The 26,878-nt window shown below is 34.9% G+C and overlaps 1 pseudogene; it reads right to left on the bottom strand.

The window, feature by feature from the left end:
- Positions 1-15,080: 15,080 nt before the first annotated feature.
- Positions 15,081-16,130, bottom strand: LOC145063528 (zinc finger protein ZAT10 pseudogene; annotated as a pseudogene).
- Between the last annotated feature and the right edge of the window lie 10,748 nt (positions 16,131-26,878).

The following is a 26,878-nucleotide window of genomic DNA, read 5'->3' as shown; positions in this document are numbered from 1 at the left end:
TCAGAAGATGATCGGACAGCACTACGGCTTGTAGAAGTAGTATTCTTCGGTAGATCTGGAAGATCTTCACAAAAACCGGGCTTCTCGCGGGCAGAGCTTCGGCTCGGGAATCTCACTTCTCGAGATCTTCCGGCTTCAGAACTAGCTTCGGGTCTCGGGAATGATACCGGGGCTTCAGGGGGTTAAAATAGGGCTTAGAGAGAGTATCGGGAGTGGGAGACTACGAGAGGAGCAACCTAAATCGGCTGACCCTTGATTTCTATTTATAGGGAAAAAATGCTAAACTCACCTCGTGAGTTTTTAATTCTCACCTCGTGAGTTTCTAATATTCACCTCGTGAGCTCGATACGTCATTGCGTTCATCATGGCCACTTGCCCTAGAAGACATCCATCATCTGCTCACCTCGTGAGCCACTTAATGCTCACCTAGTGAGCTCTGACAGGGGTGGAAGTTCGTGCCCCGAACTTCAGAAATTCATATCTTTTGCATACGAGCTCCGTTTTCGACGTTCTTTATATCCACGCGTAGGTGAGATTATGCTCTACAACTCTCGTTTAGACTCCGATGGTTAATTTTGACTTTATTTTTATTATATTATAAATATATTATTTTTAGTAGGTCGGGACAAGAAAACTCCATTCGAAATTCATAACTCCTTCATCTGAACTCCGTTTTCGTCTGTATTTTTATCGTTGCACTACCATTGACGAGATCTTCGATTCTCGTTTAGATTATTTCGGCTAAAAACCGCTCGATCTCAAATCGAGTATTCGGGTTGTCTACTGCTAAGTCGAAACTTCGAAAAATCATAACTTCCTCATACGAAGTCAGATTTGGGCGTTCTTTTTATGCACACTCTCGGTTTAACGTATTCTACAACTTTTATTTAGATCGCTAAGTCCAAATATCGCTCTAATGTAAATTCACTATTTACGTCGCGTTGTGTCGTGCCGGTTCTGTCGCGAAACTTCGACAAGTCATAACTTCTTCGTTATAACTCGGATTTCAGCGTTCTTTATATGCACGGAAACCTTGTGACATTACTACAACTTAGTTAAGATTAATCCTTCTAAATAATCTTCCATCAAAAAGTAATTTTTGATGCTTATCGTCTCTAATTGACTAGCCCTGATCTACGGGCGTTACATTATGCTACCAATTTGATTCGAGGGTGTGTACTCGAGATATTCGGTGTTGAGTTTTCGATAGATCTGGTACCAATAGAGATGGGGGATGTCTATGTCATCGTGGGCATGGACTGGTTGAGCTGATTTGGAGCGGTTATTGACTACGAGCGACAGTTGGTGACCATACGAGACCCTAGTGTGGGAGTACTTACAGTGTACGGTGAAGGTACCCGATCTGGGTCAGCATTCTGTTCGGCTGCCAGAGCGAGATAGAGTCTACAACAGGGTTGTAGCGGGTTTGTAGCCTATGTGATGGATACACGAGTTGCCTTAGAGAGGCCGAGTTCGGTCGGTGAGGTACCAATAGTACGAGAGTTTCTGGATGTTTTCCCCGAAGATTTGTCGGGTGTGCCTCCCGAAAGGTAGGTGGAGTTTCATATTGATTTGGTTTTGGGAGCGGCACCTATTGCCAAGGCACCCTATCGCCTTGCGCCACTAGAGATGCAGGAGTTATCCTCGCAGCTTCAGGAGCTGCTGGGGAAGGGGTTCATATGACCGAGTAGCTCGCCGTGGGGAGCGCAGATCCTTTTTGTTAAGAAGGATGGTTCACACCGGATGTGCAGTGATTACCGGGAGTTGAACAAGCTGACGGTCAAGAACCATTATCCATTACCGAGGATCGACGATCTGTTCAATCGGTTGTGGGGAGCGTCTTGGTTCTCCAAGATAGACTTGAGGTCTAGATATCATCAGATGAGGGTGTGTGATGAGGATATCCAGAAGACTGCGTTTCGGATGCGTTACGGGCATTACGAGTTCGTGGTGATGCCTTTTGGGCTCACCAATGCACCAGCAGCGTTCATGGATCTCATGAACCGAGTTTGCAGGCTGATGTTGGATCGATCGGTGATTGTATTCATCGATGATATTCTAGTGTATTCAAGATCCAGAGAGCAGCATGAGGAGTGTCTGAGAGAGATCCTTGGAGTATTGAGATCGAAGAGGCTTTACGCCAAATTCTCCAAGTGTGATTTCTGGTTATGCGAGGTCCAGTTCTTGGGACGCCTCGTTAATCAGAATGGTATATTGGTCGACCCGGCCAAGATTGAGGGTGTGATGAGCTAGGAGGTGCCGAGATCCCCCACCGTGATTAGGAGTTTTCTAGGGTTGGCTGGCTACTACCGGAGATTTATCAGGGATTTCTCCAAGATTGTCGTCCCTCTCACCAGATTGACCAGGAAGGGCATGGATTTTACTTGGGGTCCAAAGCAGCAGATCTCGTTTGAGACTCTTCGCCAGAGATTGTGCGAAGCCCCGGTGTTAGCCCTTTCGGAGGGAATGGAGGATTTTGTGGTGTACTGTGACGCGTCTATATCGGGGTTGGGTGTGGTGCTTATGTAGAAAGGGCACGTGATAGCATACGCATCGAGGCAACTAAACCCTCATGAGATGAGGTATCCCACCCACGATCTGGAGTTGGGGGCAGTGGTGTTTGCCCTCAAGATATGGCGCCATTACTTGTACAGGGTTCGGTGTACCATATACACGGACCACAAGAGCTTGAAGTATCTGATGGATCAGCCCAACCTAAACATGCGCCAGAGGAGATGGTTGGATGTGGTAAAGGATTATGACTTTGAAATTCTGTACCACCCGGGCAAGGCTAATGTGGTAGCTGATGCTCTAAGTCGCAGGGCGGAGAGTGCCCCTATTCGAGATATATGCATGAGGATGATGGTGATGACTCCAGTGTTGGATACCATTCGAGAAGCCCAGGCAGAAGCTGTGAGACCGGAGAACCGCAAGAGAGAGCGAGTGATCGCGCAGGTATCCGAGTTTGTTATCGATAATCGAGGGCTTTTGACCTTTCAGGGTCGGATTTGGGTGTCGTTTATGGGCGGGGCACGTAGTATATTGATGGAGGAGGCGCACAGATCGAGATTTCTCGATCCATCCCAGGGCCACTAAGATGTATTTGGACCTGAGAAGAGATTACTGGTGGCACTATATGAAGAGGGATGTTGCGTGGGTAGTAGAGAGGTGCTTGACCTGTCGTCGGGTTGAGGCCGAACACCAGCGTCCGCATGGCAAGTTGCAGCCACTAGAGGTTCCCCAGTCGATTTCATCACCAAATTGCCGAGGACCGCGAGGAGTGTCGATTCAATTTGGGTGATTGTAGACCGGCTGACAAAGAGCGCTTACTTCCTCGCTATCAGTGAGAGCTCTTCCGCAGAGAGGCTAGCCGAGATATATGTGAGAGAGGTGGTGTCGCGGCATGGGGTGCCGATATCGATTGTGTCAGATCGAGATGTACGTTTCACTTCCAGGTTCTGGAAGAAGTTCCATGAGGAGTTAGGTACGAGATTGCACTTGAGCACCGCTTACCACCCACAGACGGATGGACAGAGTGAGCGGACGATTCAGATGCTCGAGGACATGCTTCGGGCATGTGTTTTGGACTTCGGTGGAAGTTAGGACACCTACCTACCCCTGGCTGAGTTTTCCTACAACAACAGCCACCAATCGAGTATCAGTATGCCTCCCTTTGAGCTGTTATATAGGAGGAGGTGTAGGACCCTCATCTGTTGGGGAGAGGTAAGACAGCTAGTGATAGGTAGCACTGAGATAGTGCTTAAGACGACTGAGCAGATTCAGCAAGTTAGACAGAGGTTACTAACAGCCCAGAGTCGCCAGAAGAATTATGCAGATAGGCGACGATCCGAGCTCAAGTTCCAGGTTGGAGACTTCGTACTCCTGAAGGTATCTCCTTGGAAAGGAGTGAGTCGATTCAGGAAAAGGGTCAAGTTGGGGCCCCGGTACATTGGTCCTTTCAGGGTGACCACAAGGGTGAGCAAGGTAGCATAACGTTTGGAGCTACCTGCGGAGTTGAGCCAGATACATGATACCTTCCACGTATCCCAGTTAAGGAAGTGTATAGCCGATGAGACGGCAGTAGTGCCGCTAGAGGATATTCAAGTGGATGCGAGCCTGAACTACGTTGAGAGACCGATCACGATCCTAGATCGAAAGATCAAGGTTTTGAGGAACAAGGAGGTGCCCCTGGTTCAGGTCAAGTGGCAACATCGGAGAGGGTCACAGCTGACTTGGGAGCCGGAAGTAGAGATACGGGAGCAGAACCCCGAGTTGTTTGCAGAGCGAGACTTCAATGGCAAAGTTTGATTATAGTGGGGGAGAATTATAACATCCATATTTCCAGGTATCATATTTCAATTATTTATTTTGATTTTAGGAGAGGGACTCGACGATTTGATGCTTAAACTCGTCGAGTAGGATCGCGACTGCTGACTGGATTTAATGAATGGACTCGACCAGTAGGCGAGTCGACTCGACGAGTCCGAGATGTGGACAGAAACCCTAAATCTTTGGGCCTGTGACCTATTTAAGGGTCCTTATAGCTCTCAGTTGCGGCCACCATTCCAGAGAAAAGAACCCTAGTGAGCTTGTGCGTATAGTATGAGAGGATAAGCCATCTTGATCCTTATTGGTGTGATTTTGCAAAGAAGAAGGGAGTTCCAGCAAGAGGGGACAGAGGAGGTTGATATTCTGGGGCATTGAATTATAAAGCTTCACTTTGAGGTAACAAATCGACCCTTTCCTTCTATATAGTGTAGATAACATGAATCTAGGGTTTCTTGACCCTTTTTCTTTATTGGAATATGGAGCATATGAATTCCCAATGTGGAATAGGATTTAGATCTGGACCTTAAGAGGTCCATAGAGTCCCAATCTTCCAGTTTTATATTGTTCCATTGGAGTTGTGAACCTAGGTTGCCATTTTAGGAGCTATTTCATCAAATAGAGCCATATGAGTGTTGCATGAGCATAAAGACTAGACCTTTATGTGACTACTGGGTGTTGGAAGGTCCGATCTATAAGTTAGAGAAACAGATCTGACCTCAGAAGGTCATTTGAGTGTTGCCATGGAGGAAACTCGCCGAGTCCATAAGAGGACTCGACGAGTCGAGTCGGGTTGCCCCACGATTCGTGACTAGTGGTAACCCGTCGAGTGAAAGGTTGAATCGACGATTCGAGTGAGGCTTTAGGAGGATTCAGAGGACACGCATGGACTCGTTGAGTCACCCAAGTGCACTCGGCGAGTCTAGTCAAAGTTGGACCATTGACGGGAGTTGACTTCAGTTGACCTTAGGGTCTTGGTCAGACTGATTCAAGATAGGTTAGGGAGGGGTAGAATGGTTTTCTACCCATTCTTTAAAAATGAGAACATAAGAGGGTATTGATTAGAGATGTAATTATTTTGATAGGAGGAGGCTAGGTCGGGATATCGAATACGAGAGTTTATCCGACATCATACGAGGTGAGTCTTCTCACTATACATTACCTAGAGTAGTATCTATGTGCAGACTGGAGGGTCTTATGTGTATGTGTATGTTTGAGATTATGTGCATTGTGATATATGTATGTTATGTGATATATAGATCGGACTGGAGGGTCCAACGAGTTATGGGACTGGAGGGTCCCGCTAAGACACATCCACTACTAGAAAAAAGGCCTGCGCGTCGTAAAACGCTCAGACGACACGCAAATTCACGTCAAGGAAGGCCCTGTCATAAAGAGAGACGACGCGCTTTTGCGCGTCGTCTATAGACGACGCGCATTTATGACGCGCATTTATGACGCGCGGTTATGACACGCAATGCGTATCAAGGAAGGCCCTATCATAAAGGAAGACAACACGCATTTGCGTGTCGTAACCTTACGACGCGCGTGTTTATGACACACAATGCGTATCAAGGAAGCACCAGTCAAGAAAGGCCATGTCATAAATGAAGACGACACACATTTTTGCGTATCGTAATTTTAATTTTTTTTAAAAAAAATATATTGATATATTTATTAATTTATAAATTAAATAATACATTAAAAATCTCATAATACAAAATAAAATACCATAAATAACAAAGATAATTCATTTCACTAATATGTCAAATACAAATAATTATTCCAATAGTAAGTAAATGTAACACATTGCTAATATTTCATAATATTTATTATAGAAAACAAAACATGTACAACATTAAAAGAAACCCATGACTAAATTCTCCTTTGACAATCTCATTTGACAATTTCCTTTCTAAAAAGAATAACCTGATGCAGGAACTTTGAAAGGGTTCAGGGCATGGAAGGAGGTTGCTAGAGCTGTCAGAACCTGCACATGGCAAATCGGTAACTTAACATGCAATACAATACAAGATGACATGATAGAGCTGGTATGGCATCCAACTATATATTTTTTTGTCTATTTTCTTTGTCAATGCCAATTAGGCCTCTAAGCTTAGGAAGATGATATTTTAGTAGTCAAACATGACAGTTCATAAAGTCAAACACTGTCCCCATATCTATTACCTGAGTAGCACCAAATGTGGTCTTCAATGCTTTGCTATTTGATGCAAGCTTAATTTTCTTCAACAAGTTGAGTAACTTCTTGTAATACGACATTACATTTAGGTCCTGCCGAGTCACCAACCTGCCATTATGTATGTAATAAAAAAAAATGGTGAAATGAGTCTTAAAATAAGGAAATATGTCTAAAAATTTTCTATTGTTTTGAACACCTACATGATTAGAATGCCCAAAAAACACATAAACATACCGAATTAACTTAATTCACAAATTGGAGCCTTAGCAACCATTGCAATAAGTTTTCTTGATCGTCTTAGTAGACTTACTTTATTACCCATATTAACAAACAATTTTATGTAAGGGCTAAATACAAGAAATAGCAAAATACTTCCATTTCTTTATATTACAACATTATACTTTTATTTTATTTTTTCCTTATTATTGATGCATCATATGATAAAAAAAGTCCACCCAATTCCAACGCTATACTTCCAATCTTTTTCTTCTTACCACATCATACTTTGAAAGATCAACCCAATTATAACAACGAAATTGCTATAATAACTGAGTAGATTTTTCTTGGATTTATCCCTTTATTTAGAATCACACATCACAAAACAAAAGCATATCTATATCAATTAAGCTTTTTTATACTTGTTTTTGGCATAAATGAAAATGTAAAGGACTTGATAAGTTTGTTATTGGTCAAGAAAGAGCTAAAAAGGTTATCCTTTTTCTATCTGTAATGTTCTGATGGCCTAAAATAAAATTTGTTTTCTTGTGATTTTGATATATGGTTCTTTACCATTTTGAAATAATGAAGCTTATTTATGTGGGAACAGTTTACAAATAATTTGAAAAAAGAATTTGTGTATTTGGTCCTAAATTAAATATTTAGCTGGATATGAAAAGGTGTCTGCTTATAATTCCATTAATACATACATACATGTGCTCTCAGTGGTAGTTTACAATGTGTTGTTATATATATATATATATATATATATATATATATATATATATATATATATATAACATCATCCGGTTCGTCCGGTTTTTAGGACCGGTTCAACCGGTCGAACCAATCGAACCATCAACCCGGTAAGACGGCCGGTTCGGTGTCCGGTCGGGTTTTCAAAACATTGTGTATCCTTTTCAAAAGTGGGGTCCGTTTCAACTTTTGAATGTTCATTTTTGGATATAATATTAGGATAATTGCTTCAATTAACAAGATTATGAGTAAAGTAAATAAAAAACCATGTTATATCTGATAAAAGTAAAACAAAATTACCAGCTTGTTGATGGTAGCATTAAAAGAAGCATCGTGGCTAAGTATAAGTAAAATAATTAGCACCACGTAAATTTGATTTGATGTTCTCCTTGAAGCATCATAGAGTGTCTCCAACAGAGGCATTAACTGGCCATTTTAATTGAAGAAAGAGTCTCAGACAAGATAGACAACAAACAAGAATAAATGTATTTTGATTTTTGTAATAATAGATTCATACCAATGTACCGATATCAGTCCGCACCAACACATATCCAAAAAGTCTAAATTCCCATGAGCCAAAGCATACAGTAGTAAAACAGCAGTTTCATCAGCCAAACACCTGCAAAGATCAATCACTTATATAAATAATATGTAAAATACAATTAGCTATAACAAAATTTTGAAGTGAAATGAGGTCTTACATGCCAAGTGAATGAGGTCTTACTCGGAATGAGGTCTTACTCGAAATGAGGTCTTACATATCCTTTCATATGATCTGGCAGCATGCTTGTTATTTCTTTTGTTGGTGCTGTTGTTCTTGAGGCTTCCGTTGCTGTTCAAACAAAGTTGATTGAACTTCTGTCAATCACCTACAAGATAAATCAAGAATGTCTAAAATACCCTTTTTAAGAATAGAGAAAAGGAGCTCACGAACTAAAATCATTTTCTCAAATATTTATTTCATTAATTAAATAAAACTTTTGTAACATGAGGATTTCATTTATCTCAAGGCATGTTCCAATATCACATCCATATAATCGAGAATCAAAAGTTGTAATGGAACCATCTAGAAGAAAAACAGATTTAATACAGCTACTTTGGATTGGAACACTTGAATTTTTGCTTAGTTTTGAATGAAGAGACTATAAAATACAACACAAAAATATCAAACTGTGAATCATGAAAGAATAATTACCTGAAAAATAAAAAGGGTAAAAACGGAATATCTCACCTTCGCTGCACGAGTTAGGGCTTTTACTGATATGTACAACATTGTGTAAATATGATAAAATGAAAAGAAACCTAAAGGGAAATAAGGTAATTAAACCATTAAATCTTCACCTACATTGTATTGTTTACTAGGAATATGGAATGCTTTCTTCTTCTTGTCCTGGTGCACTTGACAGATGTTAAAAAACCTTCAAGGAGAGTTAAAAAAAAGACAACGATAATGATAATTCCAAGAAAAAAGTACCAAAAGAGCATGCTCACAAGTATCAGCTGGATGTTCTTGAACAAGCTAAAAACCAAAACACCATATCCTTTTTAGAGACAGGGGCAGGAAAGACCCTCATTGTTGTCCTCCTTATAAAAAGCGTGTGTAATGATTTTCATAGCCAAGGAAAGAAGATGTTGGCTGTGTTTTTGGTTCAAAAGGTGCCACTTGTTTATCAGGTACCAGAAAGTGTTTTGTCTTTTGACTTATATGCCCCTGTTGTGAAACATGAATATGAAGATTCTATGATATGAATTTACATGTGCAACAAGCATAAGTTATCCATGATCAGACTGGCTATCAAGTAGGTCACTATTGTGGTGAGATGGGTCAAGATTTTTGGGATGCTAGGAGGTGGCACGTGAATTTGAGAACCAGCATTATCCCTCATTGCATCTATTTTTTGTTCTCCAAATTTCTCACAACTATGGGAGCTAGGGTTTTCTTCAACATCAATGTCCTGCAGTAAAAACCTTTTCTAAATTAGACTTTGTAACACATAGTTCTAGAATGAAAAAGTGTGACAAAACCCAAACCATATGATCTGAACTGGAATTGGAAAATATGAAAGCGATATGGTTTGTTGAGCGTGAAGTAGGAGGAACAAAATGGATTGATATCTCAACTTGCGGGCTCTTCAAATCAACACATAATAAAAAGGATGTTTAAGATTCAAAACTATAATCAAGAACTACATTGATTAAATTTTATCAAGATTACCATTTGTTTACCAGATGAGATTGTGTTTCAAACCCAATCCATGCTTTCCACAAACTGATTAGCGACCCGTTTGGATTTTTTTCATCTTTGGATACTCCCTTTTCCCCAAGTTCCTCATCCTCAACAACAAATATTCGTTAGCAAACACAAAAACAAAAAAGTCGAAAATACAAATTAGGTTAAGAGGAAAGGTCGTCATTCCAAAAGTAGATGGAGAAGAATAGAAAAATCTTCGTACCTGATTTAGGGAATAAAAGAATCTTTAGAGATTGAATGTAAGAGAAAGAAATCTAGGGCATATACATGAAGAAGAAGAGAACAATCTTCGAACCTAATGCCTCCTCAGCTTTTGTTTTCCGCATCTTGATGTTTCCGATCGTACCTTGAACCTTTAATTTTCGATCCCAAATCTGACTTGTAACCTTCGATTTCTGATCTTCAACCTCTAATTCGAGTCATATATTTTCGAATCTCAGAAAATTTACCTTGCTACCTCTTATTTCTGATGAAAGAGGAGACTCAAATCTGAGAGAAAAATGAGGAGTCGATAATTAGGGAAAGAGGGAAAGAGAAAAAAAAGGAAGGCGGGGTTTTTAATTTTTTAAGATTTCATTTCCCCCTGGTTATTAAAGGATGGAACGCGTCCTTCCAATTAAATTTATAAAGCGACATCCTTAGACGACACGCATCTTACTATAGGTGCCCTCCGTGTTTTTTTATTGGACACTAATTTAAGGGCACGCAATAATGCGCGACCTAAATCCTTAAATTTTTTGAAGAGATGACACTTTTTTAATGTCACTCTCTTTTCCGTAACATAAATCAATGAGTGTCATCGTTTGCGCGTCGTAAAAGGCCTTTTTTCTAGTAGTGATCGACCGGAGGGTCATACCGAGTTATAGCCTCGAGTGACGTATGTGTTGTATGTGGTATTTTGGGGAACTCACTAAGCATTTATGCTTACTGTGTTATCTGATATGTGTTTCAGGTACCAGCGAGGATCACGTGAAGGTGCCGGCATGATCTGTACACACTGATGGAGATTTATGTATTTTGAGATTCTGGGATTTGTTTATCGAGATAACATGTGATACATTGAGTTTTGAGATTATTTTATGAATTATATTATGTTTTAAAAATGAAAAAGTGCCTTGAAATTCTTGTCGTTACAATCTCTCAAATACTTGTTCTCCGATGAATTATGATGTTTTTAGGGTTTATATATATATATATATATATATATATATATATATATATATATATATATATATATATATATATATATATATATATATATATATATATATATATAAGTCGTCACGTCGTGGAGAACAGACATCCACGCCATGGGAGGCACTTTAAACATGTATTCTTTAAGTCTCATCGCATACCATCGGGAAGGTTCTATGCTTCCACATAGGGGTGTTCACAATACGATTTTTTTCCCAGTTTTTAGGTCAAATCAAAGTCAAACCGTTAGTAACGGTTTTTGTCATGCAAAAACCGAAACCTAACCGTTGAAAATTTAACACCAAACCAAACCAAACCGTGACTAACGGTTTGGTTTCACAGTTTGGACTTTTGAGGCCCATTATAGTCGAGTCCATTAGCCTAATTTAGTAAAAAAAAAATTGCATTATTAAAGCTATTAAAACAGCTAAAATTATGCCAAATATTTATTTAAAAAAAATTGCAATATTAAAGCTGTCAAAACAACAAAAATTATGCCTAATATTGTTAAAAAACTACAATAATAAAGCTGTCAAAACAGAATTTTTTTTTGCCATAACAACAAAGAAAAAGCAGTAAATGAAAACATCAAATATAGTTTATCAAACATTAAACTAATAAACGCAACCTATTAAGTTGTCCAAAACAACCAAATTGTTGTCCAAAAAATATTATCACCAAGCTCATTTCCACAATGTTATCCACTGCCAAAATGTTATCCAATTCATAAGTTTTTGCTGTCAAAAAAATTAATATTAAAACATCACACCAAAAATTCAAAATAAAACCATGAGAAAAATTGTATCTTTTAATCAATATTTTCGGTGCAAATATTAAGTTTGCTTGCAAAATCTGAAATGTAAGTTATTTTGTTAGAATTAATAACTAAGAGAAATATATAACTTTTGTAAATTTGAAAACTTAGCATTTTCAATTTCTTCAAGGTCTTTAATTTCTTTAAACACTTCTTCATAACCAACTTTTGCAGTTTTGTTAAACACATCCGAATCCATTTTTGTGTACATACAATAAAGATGGGTATGTACACAAATTCGAAACCGCAAGCCAAACCGTAAAGAAAAATACAAACCATAAAACCAAACCGATGACTAGTTTTGTCGGTTTCACGGTTTCAAACCGAATCGCGATCAGCCCTACTTCTATATCGTGGACCAATGAACGCCATGTCGTGGGATCTTCTTTTTCAATTATTTTTCTCTCTTCTCCTATTAATGAACTCTTCTAACCTCCAAGTTTCCATCTTTATCCATTTGTCATTTTCCTTTGAGAATGTCATTCTTTGGCTACAAAATAGATTTTACACTTTATAAGCACCAAATATCTTAATAATTAACCACAATGAAGCTAAATGCACTTAAATAGTGTACTAAATATATGCATAAATATAGCAATATCAAATACCCATGAGCCCGAAGTTTCCGACCAAGAAGTTTTAAATGCAACACAAAACGAGTATCGTGAATACCATAACATGAAAGATTTTCGTTAAGGGGCGGTTTGGAATATTTTAAAAAAATCATCATTCTTTTTTTAGAATTTAAGTATGTATTTTAGTTTTCATTTGTTGTTTGTAGTATGGTTTTTTTTGTAATTTCGTTAGTCATTTTAGGGTTTAATTTATGTTATTGTAGCATGGTTTATGTTATTGTAGTGTGATTTTTTAATTAAATGTTATTTTGAATATTATTGAATACTTTTTTTGGTTTAAAATTAGTATAAGTTTATTTTAAAGATTAAAAAATTTATAAAAACATTACGCTTTATTATATCTTGAATTTTATACATAAATAAAATTAAAAATAGTGGTGTGGCAAATGAGTTGAGTGGCTGGGTAAGATGTTATTTTCGTATGTATGGAGTTGGAAAAGATGGAAGAAAAATAAGAAATAAAATCAACAACATGCACTTTTAGCAGCAACCCTATGCATGTCTCGTCTAATGCCATGGCTAAAGGGCTAGTCGTCGCTAAAAGAGGCGTCCCTAATACTATGTTTTCTTGTTGTGGGTTGGGAGGAACCGCTCCCACCTCGGCACCTCCCTAATAGGTCCCAATCTGAGAACAAGAAAAAATGGTTTTGTTTTTGGAAAAATGATTTAATATGATAACATAGTTTTTGATATGTACACGTTTAGAATTTATTGTTTTATTTTTTTTGTAAAATAAATTCTTTAACTTGTTTTGTACACATTAATTTCTTAGATTAAGTTCTCACTTTGTACACATTTAGTCATTAATATTTTTTATTGCAAATTAAATCCTTGTTGTTTTTACACACATTTAATCCTTATGACCGGTTTTCTTTAGGTTTTGGTCATATAGCATCCTCCGTGACAATCATTAATAAAATGTATTTTGGTAGCCATTAGGCAGTGATTAGTATTGGTTATGGTTAATTGTTTTTGTCGGTTAATGGTTAATATCGATTATCCATAATGATAAAAATGATTTAAAATTTGAAATTGCATTGAAATAAAACGATTTAAAAAAAAGAAGTACATTGCTATAAAAGTGAAAATAACAAATGGTTACCCTCGTCGTCCTTTCAATTCTATTGATAAATCTCATTATATTGCTTGTGTAATGGTATAATGAAGTGAAAACGCGAAGAAAAACAAATGGCAAAGAAAAAAAAAACAATCTGAGATATAACCATTTTTTAGTAATTTATATAAACATTACAATTGAACCGTTTGTATGCATATTTATAATAAAAACGTGAGACAAAAACACACCAACCATATATATGTTTTAACCATTTAGTCGCATTATAGCATTATAGCAAATGATTTTCATCGCATCAAGAGATAAGACTGATTAGGGATGTGTTGGTGTGAGTGATTGGACGACTGTTTGGTTAATAATGATTCGGTTATTCTATGAAACAAAAATCAAACCACCACTTTATTAGTTAGCAAAAAAACCGCACCATCAGTTTCAAAAATGGTTAAGTTGTATCATTTAATTTGATTTTGGTTTGGTTTTTCGATTTTATGCTCACCCATATATTTCGATGTCTCCTCTATATATGTTAATCTGAAAACCTTATTCCAAATACTATCGTTAAACAATTTCACATTTTTATAATTATCAGTGACAAAAAGAGATATAACACAGATGGAAAATATACAACCTCATTCTAAATTTGATTCGTTAACTCGACATTTTCGGTGAAAGAAACAACATATAGAATCTATATTCATAGCTAAATATATTTAATTAATCATTCAAACCTCTAAAAATGCTCATCACCTGCTATTGTTATCATGGTCGTGACATAACAATCGTGGCAAGATCCCAACCCCCTCCTCTTCGTGTACCCTTATTATTAAGAGTATTTATGGTTTGGTTAACATTAAATTTCTAAAAAGAAAAACTTGAACGTCCTTTAAATATGGTTTAGTCAAAATGTCGAACCTAAACCTAAAATTATATTAGCATTATTTCCAATTTCTAGACGCTTGGCTCATTTAGGTTTAACTCTATATACCAATTAATTACCAAATGAATTGACTGTATATGTATTGTTCTAATTAAAAAAACTTTGTATAATTAATATATATTGTCCAAAATATTAATTTCACTATGAACCTATAAAAAGAAGATTACAAATAAACAACAAAAAAATAAATAGTGAAGGACACAATGTTGAAACTTTGAACAAATGATGTCGGTGCATTGGTCGATGAGTATGGAAGCTTTGAGAACTCAAAAGAAAGATCGACATATTCTAATTTAGTCGTAGTGACTACACAAAATTCATCGTCTACCCTTTAATTTAAACTCGATTTTTGTTCTGTCCTTTTATTATTTATGATGAGCACGAATTAATTAGGAATTTTACAACATATAATGGAGTCATGTGTGACGTAATGTTAAGCTGTAATCTTGTAGCAAGTAGCATCTTTGAGAATATATTTTCTTTCTTGATTTGTAAGTTAGTGGAAACTGTATCCAGCACGTCAACAGTTAACAGATTACTCCTTTCTTATCTGTCCAAATGACAGATTTCGATTCCATTCCAACACAACACAAACCACCTTCCAATTCCGCCCATCTTTTTATATTATTGTTTAACACCTTGTTTCTATAATATTTATATAAAATTACTAAGAAAATAATAAAAGAAGGAAATTTATGGTATACAATGATGATTAACAGCAAAAAGGAAGCCATGAATATGGGCTTTTACATGTGCTGCATGAACCCACATGGGCGGCTGTTTATGATCATCAGTTTCAAGAATTAATGAATGTAATCAATTGTATAACACTATCGACATGATTAATACACAACAAGTCTATACAAGATTCTAAAACGAAAGAACAAATTGAATTTGATGATTGTATGTTTTATTGGGTTTACGTCATAATCTTGAATTATTCCGTTTTGATCGAGAAACACGGTTTCTTCATCGGAAGTGGACTTTCAACTTCTTGTTCGTTAATCAACATTTGGCTTTTCTTCCCACAGTCAACGCTCAAACCCATTTGGAATAAGTCGGGGAACGCCGGCAAGTTTAAGTCAAAGTCGCGCGGTTGACTAGGGGTGGAGGAAGCACCTCCGTCTGATGTCGTTGTGACGGTGCTACCAGGGTTGTTGCCGTCGTAGTGCCGTCGTTTGTGACCACCAAGTGCCTGGCCGGTGGGAAACGTTCTATGACAGATGGAACACTCGTGTACTTTTCCACTAGGTTTCAAAACAGAAGAACTGGACAAGGTGGCGGTGGCGGTGGCGGCGGCGGAGGTGGACGGAATATGGTCGTCGGGAACGTTCTTCCGGTGACTAGCTTTATGTCCTCCGAGTGCTTGGTAAGAAGAGAACCCCTTGTTGCATACGCTACATTTGTAAGCCACCCGGGAGTCAGACTCATTTTCCGGCAGTGTGACGGTGGCTGTGGAGGTGGAGGTGGAGGTGGGGCTGCCGTTGGCTAGGAGCATCAAGCAGAGGGCTAAGTACTCTTCTTCTGTGGGTGGTTGTTGCGGAAGAGCAACATCGTGATCGGTGGTGGTTCTTGGGCGCTTAGATCGCTTGCCTTTGTTCCAAGAATCTTGAACATCCATGTCGCGGTGGCGGAGTGGCGGCGACGGTGATCCAAGAGCTTCGAGTGCCATTAAAGAAAGAATGAGGTGGTGTTGAGTGATATAAGAGTGAAGAGTATAATGATTAATGAGGCCAAAAGATGTTTATATATATGGGAAGTTGCGTGAGGGGTAGCGGTGGGAGTGTTGTAGAGGTTAATCTTAATCTTAGTTGGATAGAATATTGGTGGAATTATTATAATATAAATTAATAAATAATAAATAATAAAATAATAAAATAACAAATGATATAATAACAAATGTGATTTGTGGGGAGAAGGGTGGCTACACGTTGAGTAGTTGGGTGATGAGTGGGAGTGGAGTAGGGGCATAAAAGAGCCTTTTTTTTTATTTTTATGTATTTATTTAAATATTTAATCATTTAGTTGCAATTAAAATTTTATAAATAAGAAAGAGAAGGAGAGTTATGACTTATGAAAAGTCAAATGAAAACAAACGTGTCTTTCTTTTCCTGTTGCCTTTTACAAAACTCTAGTATTTCTGACTCTTCTTTTTAACATATGTCGTTAAAGAATACTCGAAGTTGTAGCACTTATCCACTTTTCTTTTGATCTTCAATATTTGATAAAATAATGTAGAGTATTAAATTAAGTTCCATATTGTTAAAATTAAACAATTATTCTTACGTATATGAAATTAGGTCTTATATTATTGTCTAAGGAATCATAAAAAATAGACAAAGTGAGACTATAGCCATAAGCTTTGGCCTTCTATGACCTTAATGGATAAGTTACCATATCTTATTCATGATTTACTAGTTGTTAAGTTATGTCTTTATGTTGGTAAATAAAAATAAAAATGATGATATAAGAAAAAGTAAGCATAATCTTACAATATGTAAAGAATCATAATCTTGAAAACAAAAATATCAAACAATATTGTTTTATGTATTATGCTTAATTAGAAGGTGTTTAAATAGTTTTGTAGACTTTTTTCATTAAATACTTTTTTGAAAAGATATCCCAACGAATTTACTTAATATAATTTTGATAATCATTTAAAAGAGTGTTTCGTCTAAGTAATGTGTTTACGTAACAAAGAAAAGTTAAAGTGATTCAACACGTTATTGTGCTAAAAAACATGGATATATATGTCATTTTGTTTTATAAAATCTATAGCAATTAAATTTTGGATAACCAACCACATGTGTTTCTTGAGGTAATTGATTGGTAATACAAATGATAACATACTTACTCTTTAGATAACACACTACATGTGTTTCTTGAGAATTATGCTTCATTTTATTCTTTTCGCATTATATTTAGCAATTTTACTTCTTTAACTAAGATTAGAATCTTACATAATAGAATATCAATCATTTGTTATCTTTATGTAACTATTAAAGCCATTAAACAGATATATTAATTGAAATTAGGGTTGTTTAATTCGTTGTTGATTGTGTGAGACTGATTGAGCCAAGGTTGTCACACAACCATAAATTTTACCGAATAAAAGACATATCACATGAGCCAAGATCGAGTCAACGGTTTATAAGTATGATATCAAATAATTTGAATATAACTGAGTCGAACTTAACATTTTACCATACCTAACAAAGATATATCAAACAACCTTTTTATATTGTTTACAACCAAAAATTATATATAAAGTAAATGATATAATATATAACCTTATAATAATATAAATTAACCTCGTCCTTATCACCTAATTAACTAATGAATGAATGTTGTTCTCATCGAAAATAGCTCTTTGTTGCAACTTACAAGCATGTCCTTTGTCTCTATAATCTATATATTGTAAGTACAAATTATATATCTCGATATTTTTATTTTTATATAAAACCAAAATATTAACTGACTGATGATTATCTTCAAAAATATATCTTTTATATTAATATTCACACAAAACCATTTCGTTAATTAATATAAAAATAAAAAATAGATATATATTACAATTAAGAACGGGGATTCTACAAAGGTGATGAAACTTTTACAACTTTAGTAAGTGATTTTGTTGTATTTCTTCCGGAGTAGGCAATCTCTTGTCATGTATTTCCAACGAAAGCATCTCCAGCTAGCCACGTGTATCTTTATTTTAAATTAGTATATCAAAGTCTTATAAATTATTGTTTAATTATTTATATGATTATCGTTGTCTCTACAAAATTTAGTGAGATTTATAGAGCTTATAATTTTTCCAAAAGTAAGTATTTGGTGTGTATGTTAGATACTTGATTATTAGCCTATGTGGAATGGGACTCGGTAGTGAGTTGACAGTGAGTGTTGTCTCGACATGCCAAACTCAGTGTTCTAACTCGGCAATTGCTTGAAGACGTGAGAAAACATATTTTTCTTCCACCAGCCACTCTCTTTTTCGTTTTTCTTTTTTCTTCCTCACTTCTCTAACCATAGCAAAAATTTATCCATTATGGGCTGAAGTGGAGCTCGATGTGCTAATCAATGTTCTTGATATAAGATAATGATTTTAGTTAACAAAAAGTTTTCGTATGTCATGATACATGCTTAATAACTTACTGAAATTGATATACAATGATGTTTGCCTAAGCTTAATGTTAATATATTACTTTGAATAATTTTAACAATTTTATCTGCAGCGTCTGACCATAATTAAATTGTTTATGAATTAATTCGTTCAATGAATTGAGACCCGTTCATTATGCTAATAATTCGTCAAGTGTCAACTCGTCGCAACTTGTTGAGATAGTTTAAAAAAAATACTTAATATAAGAAAAATGTGTAGTTGTCAATAGTTAACGATATATATTGATATTCCTTAACCAGTTAACCTTCGTGGTTATTAAAATAAATAAAGTACCTATACATTGTTTAAAATGTTTCATTCCTCTCAACTACTCAAGTCACTTGAGTTTTATACCAGTTTTTTTTTTTTTCATCTCTATCAACACATGAAATATATACTTATATTTTCAACTCACTCAATTAAAAACATACAAAACGACATACGGTACAAGTAACAAGCAAAATGTACAAGTATGTGGAAAAACGGATTACATAACGCGTTGAATATTTTGCATATCAGCATTACGAATTTCTGAGGAGCCATCATCTTGGAGGTACCCCGGTCCTTCCGGTGCTATCCGAAAATTATGAACATCGTCTACACTTACGGTGGAGGGAGTCATTTCCTCCCAACTCACTCAATCCACTTCCACATCAGTTTTTTTTCTCTCTTATTTCTTCATCTTTCTCAGCAAATCCTATCTTTTTCAACCCACTCAACCATTCAATTAAAAAAAATACAAAACAACTAAGGTACAAGTCTTAAAACACAAACAAGAAAAAATGAGAGAAAGAAAGTAGAGAGAGATGATGAGCATGTTAGTGAAACCAATTAAACAATTCACCACTTCCAACCCTTCCAACCCACTGAAGAGGGAGTGATATCTTGAAAGTACTAGCGGTAATTCTATTGCTAATTAAGACTTATACCTTACACCCCGCTCCCGAGTTCAACTTAAGGAGAGAAAAGAAAGGAAATGAGTGGAAATGAGAGGAAAGTAAGAGAGAGAGAGAGAGAGAGAGAGATTGATTGATTGATTGATGCTCCCGAGTTTCATTAAAGGAAGAAAGTGGAATGAAATGGAATGATCACTTTCCCTCCTAACTTCCCTTCCGAGTTGGGAGGATTTGAAAAGAAAAAATAAAATGTTTAACTTTCCTTCCATTTCTCTTCAACTCGGAAGCACAAAAGACAAATTTGTTTTCTTTTCTTTTCTCTTCTTTTCTCTCCTTACTTTCTTTTCTCTTCTCTTCTTTTCTTTGCTTCAAATCGGGAGCGGGGTGTTAGTTTTTTTGTATTTTTTTAATTGAATGGATTGAAAAAGATAGAGTTTCTGTGTGTTGTGTGCTGGGAAAGATGAAGAAAAAAAGAGAAAAAAAAAACTAATGTAGTAGTGAGCTGAGTGGGTTGGGAGGGAATGACTCTCTCTTCCTTAGGGAGGTCAGAGTCGCTTGGGAAGAAAAAAAATGGGTGGCGGTACCTGTGCTACCATTGGGGGAGTTGTTATGTCGTTTGGCGGGTTGGAGATTTGGCTTGTAACACGGGTTGAGGAACCTGTGATTCCTCTCAACGACTCTTTTTTTATTATTTTTTTAATTTAATTTTTCTATTAAATATACATTTACCTACCAATTTAAAACAACATCTTTCTTTCAATTCCATTACATTCTCCTCTACTTTCTTTACCTTTTGTTTGTAATTTCATTTTATTTTACTATATTCTCTCTATATTCCGAAAATTTGAATATTGATGTTATTCCTAGGCCATTTATTTCTGCGTAATTGGTCGAAATCGAATAAGTGATGTTGGCTCAAACACACATTGACACTTTCGAAAATAGGGACATGAGTCAACATAGATCATCATATTTCTGGGGATCGGTTCTAGATCATTTAAATGGCAGCTTTGGAACACATCAATCTTTTTCAAAATGGAAAGATATGTAAATAAAAGTGAAAGAGATTAATGTTATTTTTCATCCACAAAATGAATACCCGTAAGCCTGAAGTTTGATGAAGAAGTTATAAATGTTGCAACATCAGATTGTTTGAAGCCGCATAGGATTTTTTTAAGCCGCATATGATAATGAGAATGATAGCATCCAAGTTGTAAAAAAATAAAGAATGGTAACATTCAAATGGTGTGTTATTTTTAATAGCTTTAATTTAAAAATAATAATAATTGGCCAATCACAACCCTTTGACACCACCTTCTCTCTCCTCTCTCATCTCATTATGGTGTTGGCAAGTCATAGTTGGCGAGCCCCTTGACGTAAGCCACATGGCGGTGTTCAGTAAGGATGGCACAGCCTAGCAATTTCCATAGCGAGCTCCACTGCCTGGAGCCTTAGAATATGTTAACAAGTAGATGATACAAAATTTAGTTTGGATTTTTTGGAATATCAACAAAATTGAACTTTAGTTTTGATAGTTGATACAATGAATGAGCTAAAATACATGACTATTCTATATATCCTTATTGTTTACGTGTCATCAAAAGTATTTTGTTCTAGGAAAATTTATTAATGATTGTATTTTACAACCATTATGATTCACAACGAATCTACATATCTCTATTTAAGACCAAAATGAAAAGACTTAGGTTGTGTTTGGCGCGCCACAACTAGCTGATAAGCTAGCTTATTTTTCGAGTTATTTTATGTTATCGTGTTTGGTAAGCCAAAAAGTAGCTTATAAGCTAGCTTTTTGAAAAGCTACTTAGACTAGTTTTTTATGAGCTTTTTTATAATTTTCCAAATACACCTGTTAATTAATTATAGAAACACATACTCATACATGTCATTTTATGTAATTTTATATATTTCAGTTAACTTTTTAGTTATTTTACCAAACGTTATTTTTTATTAGCTAGTTTTTTAACTATCAGCTAGCTTTTTATTTAACAGCTAGCTTTTCAGCTATCAGCTAGCTTTTCAACTAGTACACCAAACAAAGTCTTAATAGCATTATTATACGATTTATACCTCCAGTTAGGATTACTCTCCTAACTGACACGGTGACACCCATGTAATTTTTTATATATTAAGCGTCTCTGGTCCCTTTCAGACGTCCATAGGATATTCACACATTATATATATATATATATATATATATATATATATATATATATATATATATATATATATATATATATATATATATATATATATATATATATATATATATATTATAGGGTTAGGATTAAATGTGAATGGTAATTATAGTGTGAGTGTAGGACTCAATGTGGACCATTGGATTTAAAGAATGTTGTGGTTAAGAATGGATCCTGATTTAATTAGTTAATGATTTTTTGTTTTAATTAAATTGGTGATAAAAGCATTATTACTGTTTTAAAAATGGAATTCTACATATTACAAGCGTAGAACCAGATTCTTTTGTGCCACCGGTTAATAACATTCCATGTTTTTAGGGGGGAAAGATTGCGGATATTATCGTATGATTATATGCTTTCCCTCAAACCAAATCAATTATCATTTTTAAAAGATTTCTTATTCCAACTACTGACAATATTCTAGACGTATAAGAACCATCGCCACAGAATTTACAATCAAAGAAAGGAATCGACTAGTAACTAAAAATTCAAAGAATGAGAAGGCGATCAAGCTCAAGATTGGGACAAAACATCAAAACGAAGCTCACAAACACAACATCTTCGCCACTATGGCTCGATGATGAAGACGATGATTTTGTCAATCCACCAACACCAGGTATCTTTTATTATTCACGTTTATTCTTCTAGAATTCAGATAAGAAACACACATTTTGTGAGAAGTCACATGTAATTGTTGAGAACGTAGATTGAATTTCAGTTAATAACAAGTTAGGGTTGGAGTGTAGTTACGATTCTTCCAGGTTTTTGATTGTTTGTGATGTATTCTGTAAGAATAAGTATAATCATCAATGTATTCATCAAGAATAATTATAATAATCAAACATTCTGTCAGAATGCACATGTAATTGTTGAATATATAGTGTGTATTTTATTTTATAACAATTTAGGGTTTGAGTGTAGTTATGATTCTTGGAGGTGTTTGTACTGTTTATGATTTATTCTTCTAGAATAAGGTATAACATCATAATTTCTGATAACATAATAAATTCTAAAAGAATATACACGTATTATTTGTGTAAAAGCATGTTTTATGCTTGTGTATTGATTGATGGGTCATTATATTGGTTTTTTGATGTGCACTGATTATTTACTTTGGTATTCTTCTAGAATAAATAAGTAAAGTAGGGTCGTATATTGGTTTAGTTTATAGAATTCTAAAAGAATTCATGTGGTTCAAGTAAGTTCATATTCAATTTTTAACTTGTTTTCATTAACAGATGGTGTTGTAGTAGCACAACCTCTCCAAGAAGAACCGGAAGCTTGAGAAGAATTACCCAAGGTAGAAATCATTGTAGAAAATGATGGAGTTGTGATAGAAAGGGGAAGGTAAGTTAGAAAGAAAGAAGGAAGAAACACAATGTAGAATCGACAAAAAGGGTAAAAATGTAAAAAAGAAAAGATGATGGTGGAAATGTTGGTGAAATTAGATTGAAAATGAAGTGTGATGTAGCAACAACAGTCTATTTGTCAATAGACCATAATTAAGAAAAGGATATATGAGATTATGGATATATCTATGGGGAGATCAATATCCCCATAAAAGTATTCAAGTACATCATATTATGAAAAATAAAGGAGTCGAAAGTTGATAACCTTCTATTTAGACTTAGTTCTATAATAATGTTTATCAACATTTTTATTGATTCAAAGAAAATGGGGACATGTCAAATAGAAGTTATTGAGAGTTTAACCATGTTAAAAGACTATTCAAGTATCTATCTGTGTCAATACATTGTTGAAAGCTCGATGACAAGGACGCAATTGTGGAATCAGGAGGACTAGCTTTGCTATTACTCAGGACCTATTACTGAATTGTTGGTATGAATTTCATTATAACTGTTTTAAATACAATTGACTATTAGTTTATATTGTGTATTAAATTTCGCAATCAAATTACAATTTTTTATGCAATTGGTTTATCTGTTTAATATCTGCATTAGTATAAGAATTAAATTGAAAAACACTCCTTTTATAACACATGTTAGTAGAGATAAGTTGAAACAGATCAAGGACTTTAAGTGAATGCAAACGCTCTTGGGATGAAGCAGTTTATAAGAAGAGAAGATGATGAGCATGAAGATGAAAGTAGTGACAAACAGATAGGGAGTTGGAAATGGTTGAAAGAGAGTTTGCAGAGGAGGAGATAAAACATTATATACTGTTAATTTTTCTTTCTAAATTGATTCGTAAAGAATTATTACATAAATTTCTATTTATTGGTAGTGAGGTTAGAATGCAGACATGATAATCAACTTTGGAATTTTGTAATAGACATTCTTTAAGAAGGAGATGTTTATAGATTAAGATTCCTAAAGAATGTTGATATGTTATGAGGTATATAAGGTTGTAATGATTAATAATATTACTTAAATCTTAAAGAATTAAGTAATATCGCATTTTCCTAGTATAAAATATTCTGAAAAAATTAACAATTAGTATTATTTTCTTATGATAGTTAAATTCTTGCAGTCATATTATCCGATATTGTAATGACTGAAAAATATATTAGCATTTGAAACGTCTGTTAAATTGTTTCCATATATATTACTATTTTAATTTGGGTAGATAAAAGGAAAGTGTCCATTATACCTATATTTGTTTAATTAATCATTTATTTTATTTTTAAATTCTCATTGGTTCACACATTCACACAATAATTAAGGTTTATATATGAACCTAACTCTCTCTCTCTCTCTCTATATATATATATATATATATATATATATATATATATATATATATATATATATATATATATATATTAAAGTTATGAAAATTTGTAACAATATTTTGTTTTGATTGGCTGGAATTTCTTTTTTCAATTAATGTTACAACATTCACCCTTCACCTTTATGCTTTTGTTCACAAACAACTCTTTCACTTTCGTTTGAATTTTTCATAACCCTCGTATTTTATTACATATTATTAGTATTTAGTCATATTAATATTTTTTTGCAGAAATGGTCCCTCAACTATATTTAGGTCATTTTAAACTTGCTTCCTTTTTGTCCTTTTTGGTCCCTCTACTTCTGTTGGTTATTTGTGACATTATAGGTTCCTATGTTTTCGTTTAATTGTCACTTGATTAGTTTTGCTTACAAATTCATTGATGCTTTTTTATTTCTTATTTATTTATTTATTTATAGATCAGTTAAAGAGGGAAGGAATTAGCAACTCAAACTATAAACATTTTCAAAGAACAAACAACGGAAAAAATTGTCGCATCTGACCCCGGAACGCAGGGGTTCCCCATCTAGTTATACATTAAAGTTTATATATACACGTTCACTTTTGGTTGATGCATCCCATTCTTCTATTTCCACTAGCTTTTAGAATGTTGACATAAGCAAAACTTTTTTTTTTGGAAACGGAAAATGAAATAACGAAGCCTACACGTACTTTTAAACGTGCACCCCTGGTTCGAGCTCCGCAAAGCAGGCAAACCCAGCCCCTGACGGGATTTCCAGGGAAAATTCCCCCACAAGGAGCAATTAAAAAGGATTTATGGAGTCCCAAAGATTCGAACATCCAACCTCACCCCACTGTGGGTTATAAACCTGGTACATCACTACCAGCTAAGCAGGAGATCATACTAGGCTTTCAGATTATCACTCGAATGAATTTGATAAATGTCTATGTTACTAATAATGTACATTTTTTTTTGAATGACTGAAAGGTTTTACTAAACAAAAGCTAGCAATTTTATAGAAAAAAAAAACATGTTATATAATTACAATATTTAAATGAATCCAGCATGTCTAAGTAATAGCACTTTTACGATTTCTACCACTATACCAAGTAAACTAGTTTTGGATCGTATCAAAGATCATATCTTTTATGAATTTATTGTCTCCAAAAATTCTAGAATTTCTGAAATTCCAAAGAACCCACCAAGTCATACTAATAATTAAATCAAGAGCCTTTTTCTTCGAATTCGTGGTCCGTAAAGAGTCCTCCACACTTAGTCATGATACATACCCTCTCAATTTGATGCAACTTTCTTACGGATGCTACATTCACAAGATTGATTAAAATGATTTTATATGCAATGAGATTCTTACTGTTAATACTTAGGAACTAAGACGACATAAATCGACTAATCCCTTCTATCGTTTTTGATGGCTTCATAGGTCATCAATTTACAATTCGTCAATTCTGTTTCCCCCATTTTGGTTGCACCTACCACCTTTATGAAAAACGATTATTATATGTATGATATGTTCTTTCTGCTTCTAGTAATGTATCCAATTTTGGCATTTGAATTTGGTAGCTTTTGATTTCTATAGCATTTCTTTTTTTTAAATAGAGTAACGATTATATTAATATTAAATAGATCATAAAAATTTTGGGCCCCTTGGAACTAGGGATTTAAACCAGATCGGAATTGGAAGAATCAAAAATTGAATTTGACGGAAAAAAAAAAACTGAAAATCGGACCGGTTATACCAATATGTGACCAATTCTCGTTTGGATATTAATCGGGAAGGACCGGAAAACATAGACACATTTCTTTGAAACAGAAAAGAACCCATTTCATAGAAAAAATGTTTTCAGGGTTGTTTGATACTTTTTTTAACCTCATGGGATGTTTCAAAGCTATATGAGAAAACATATATTAGAAATAATATTTCAAACTGTTTAAAATTATAGATAAATTGATGCAATCTTAACCTTTAAAGAAAACATATATTAGAAATGGTTATTGTCACTATAGCCCAACAAACTTTAGTATAGTGGTTTAAATGGTATCTCGTGACTATTTTTTGCATTTGAAGGGCACGAATTATAGTTTTACTATTTTAAAAGGTCCTTTTATAATATATAAAGGGGTCACCCGGTGACACTCATCATAATCAGCTGTTTGCCAATGTCACATAATTGCCACGTAGATAAAACAATGTCAACTCATTTACCACATTGATGTGAGTTAAAGACCTAATAAACATTTCAACTATTTCATCAACTGTCTCTTTCGTCGTTTTCTTCTGCTACTTTATTCTCTTGATCCTTTGTGCAACCATTCTTGGCAAAAATCCTTTTCTTCAATTGTTCTTCGCTCAAATCGGGAAAGTGTATCGTTGCTATGGTCGTTTACATGAAGATTGATCTTCATTTTGCCGGAATTTTTACGAGGTACCCTATTATTTCTTACTCAGATGGAGTGGAGAAAAGGTTTGAT

Source organism: Lactuca serriola, chromosome 7 (assembly GCF_051521515.1).
Source record: "Lactuca serriola cultivar US96UC23 chromosome 7, Lser_US96UC23_V15, whole genome shotgun sequence".
Taxonomy (NCBI): Eukaryota; Viridiplantae; Streptophyta; class Magnoliopsida; order Asterales; family Asteraceae; genus Lactuca; species Lactuca serriola.
Note: the sequence above shows the minus strand (reverse complement) of the source record. Positions and strands in the feature narration are given on the sequence as shown.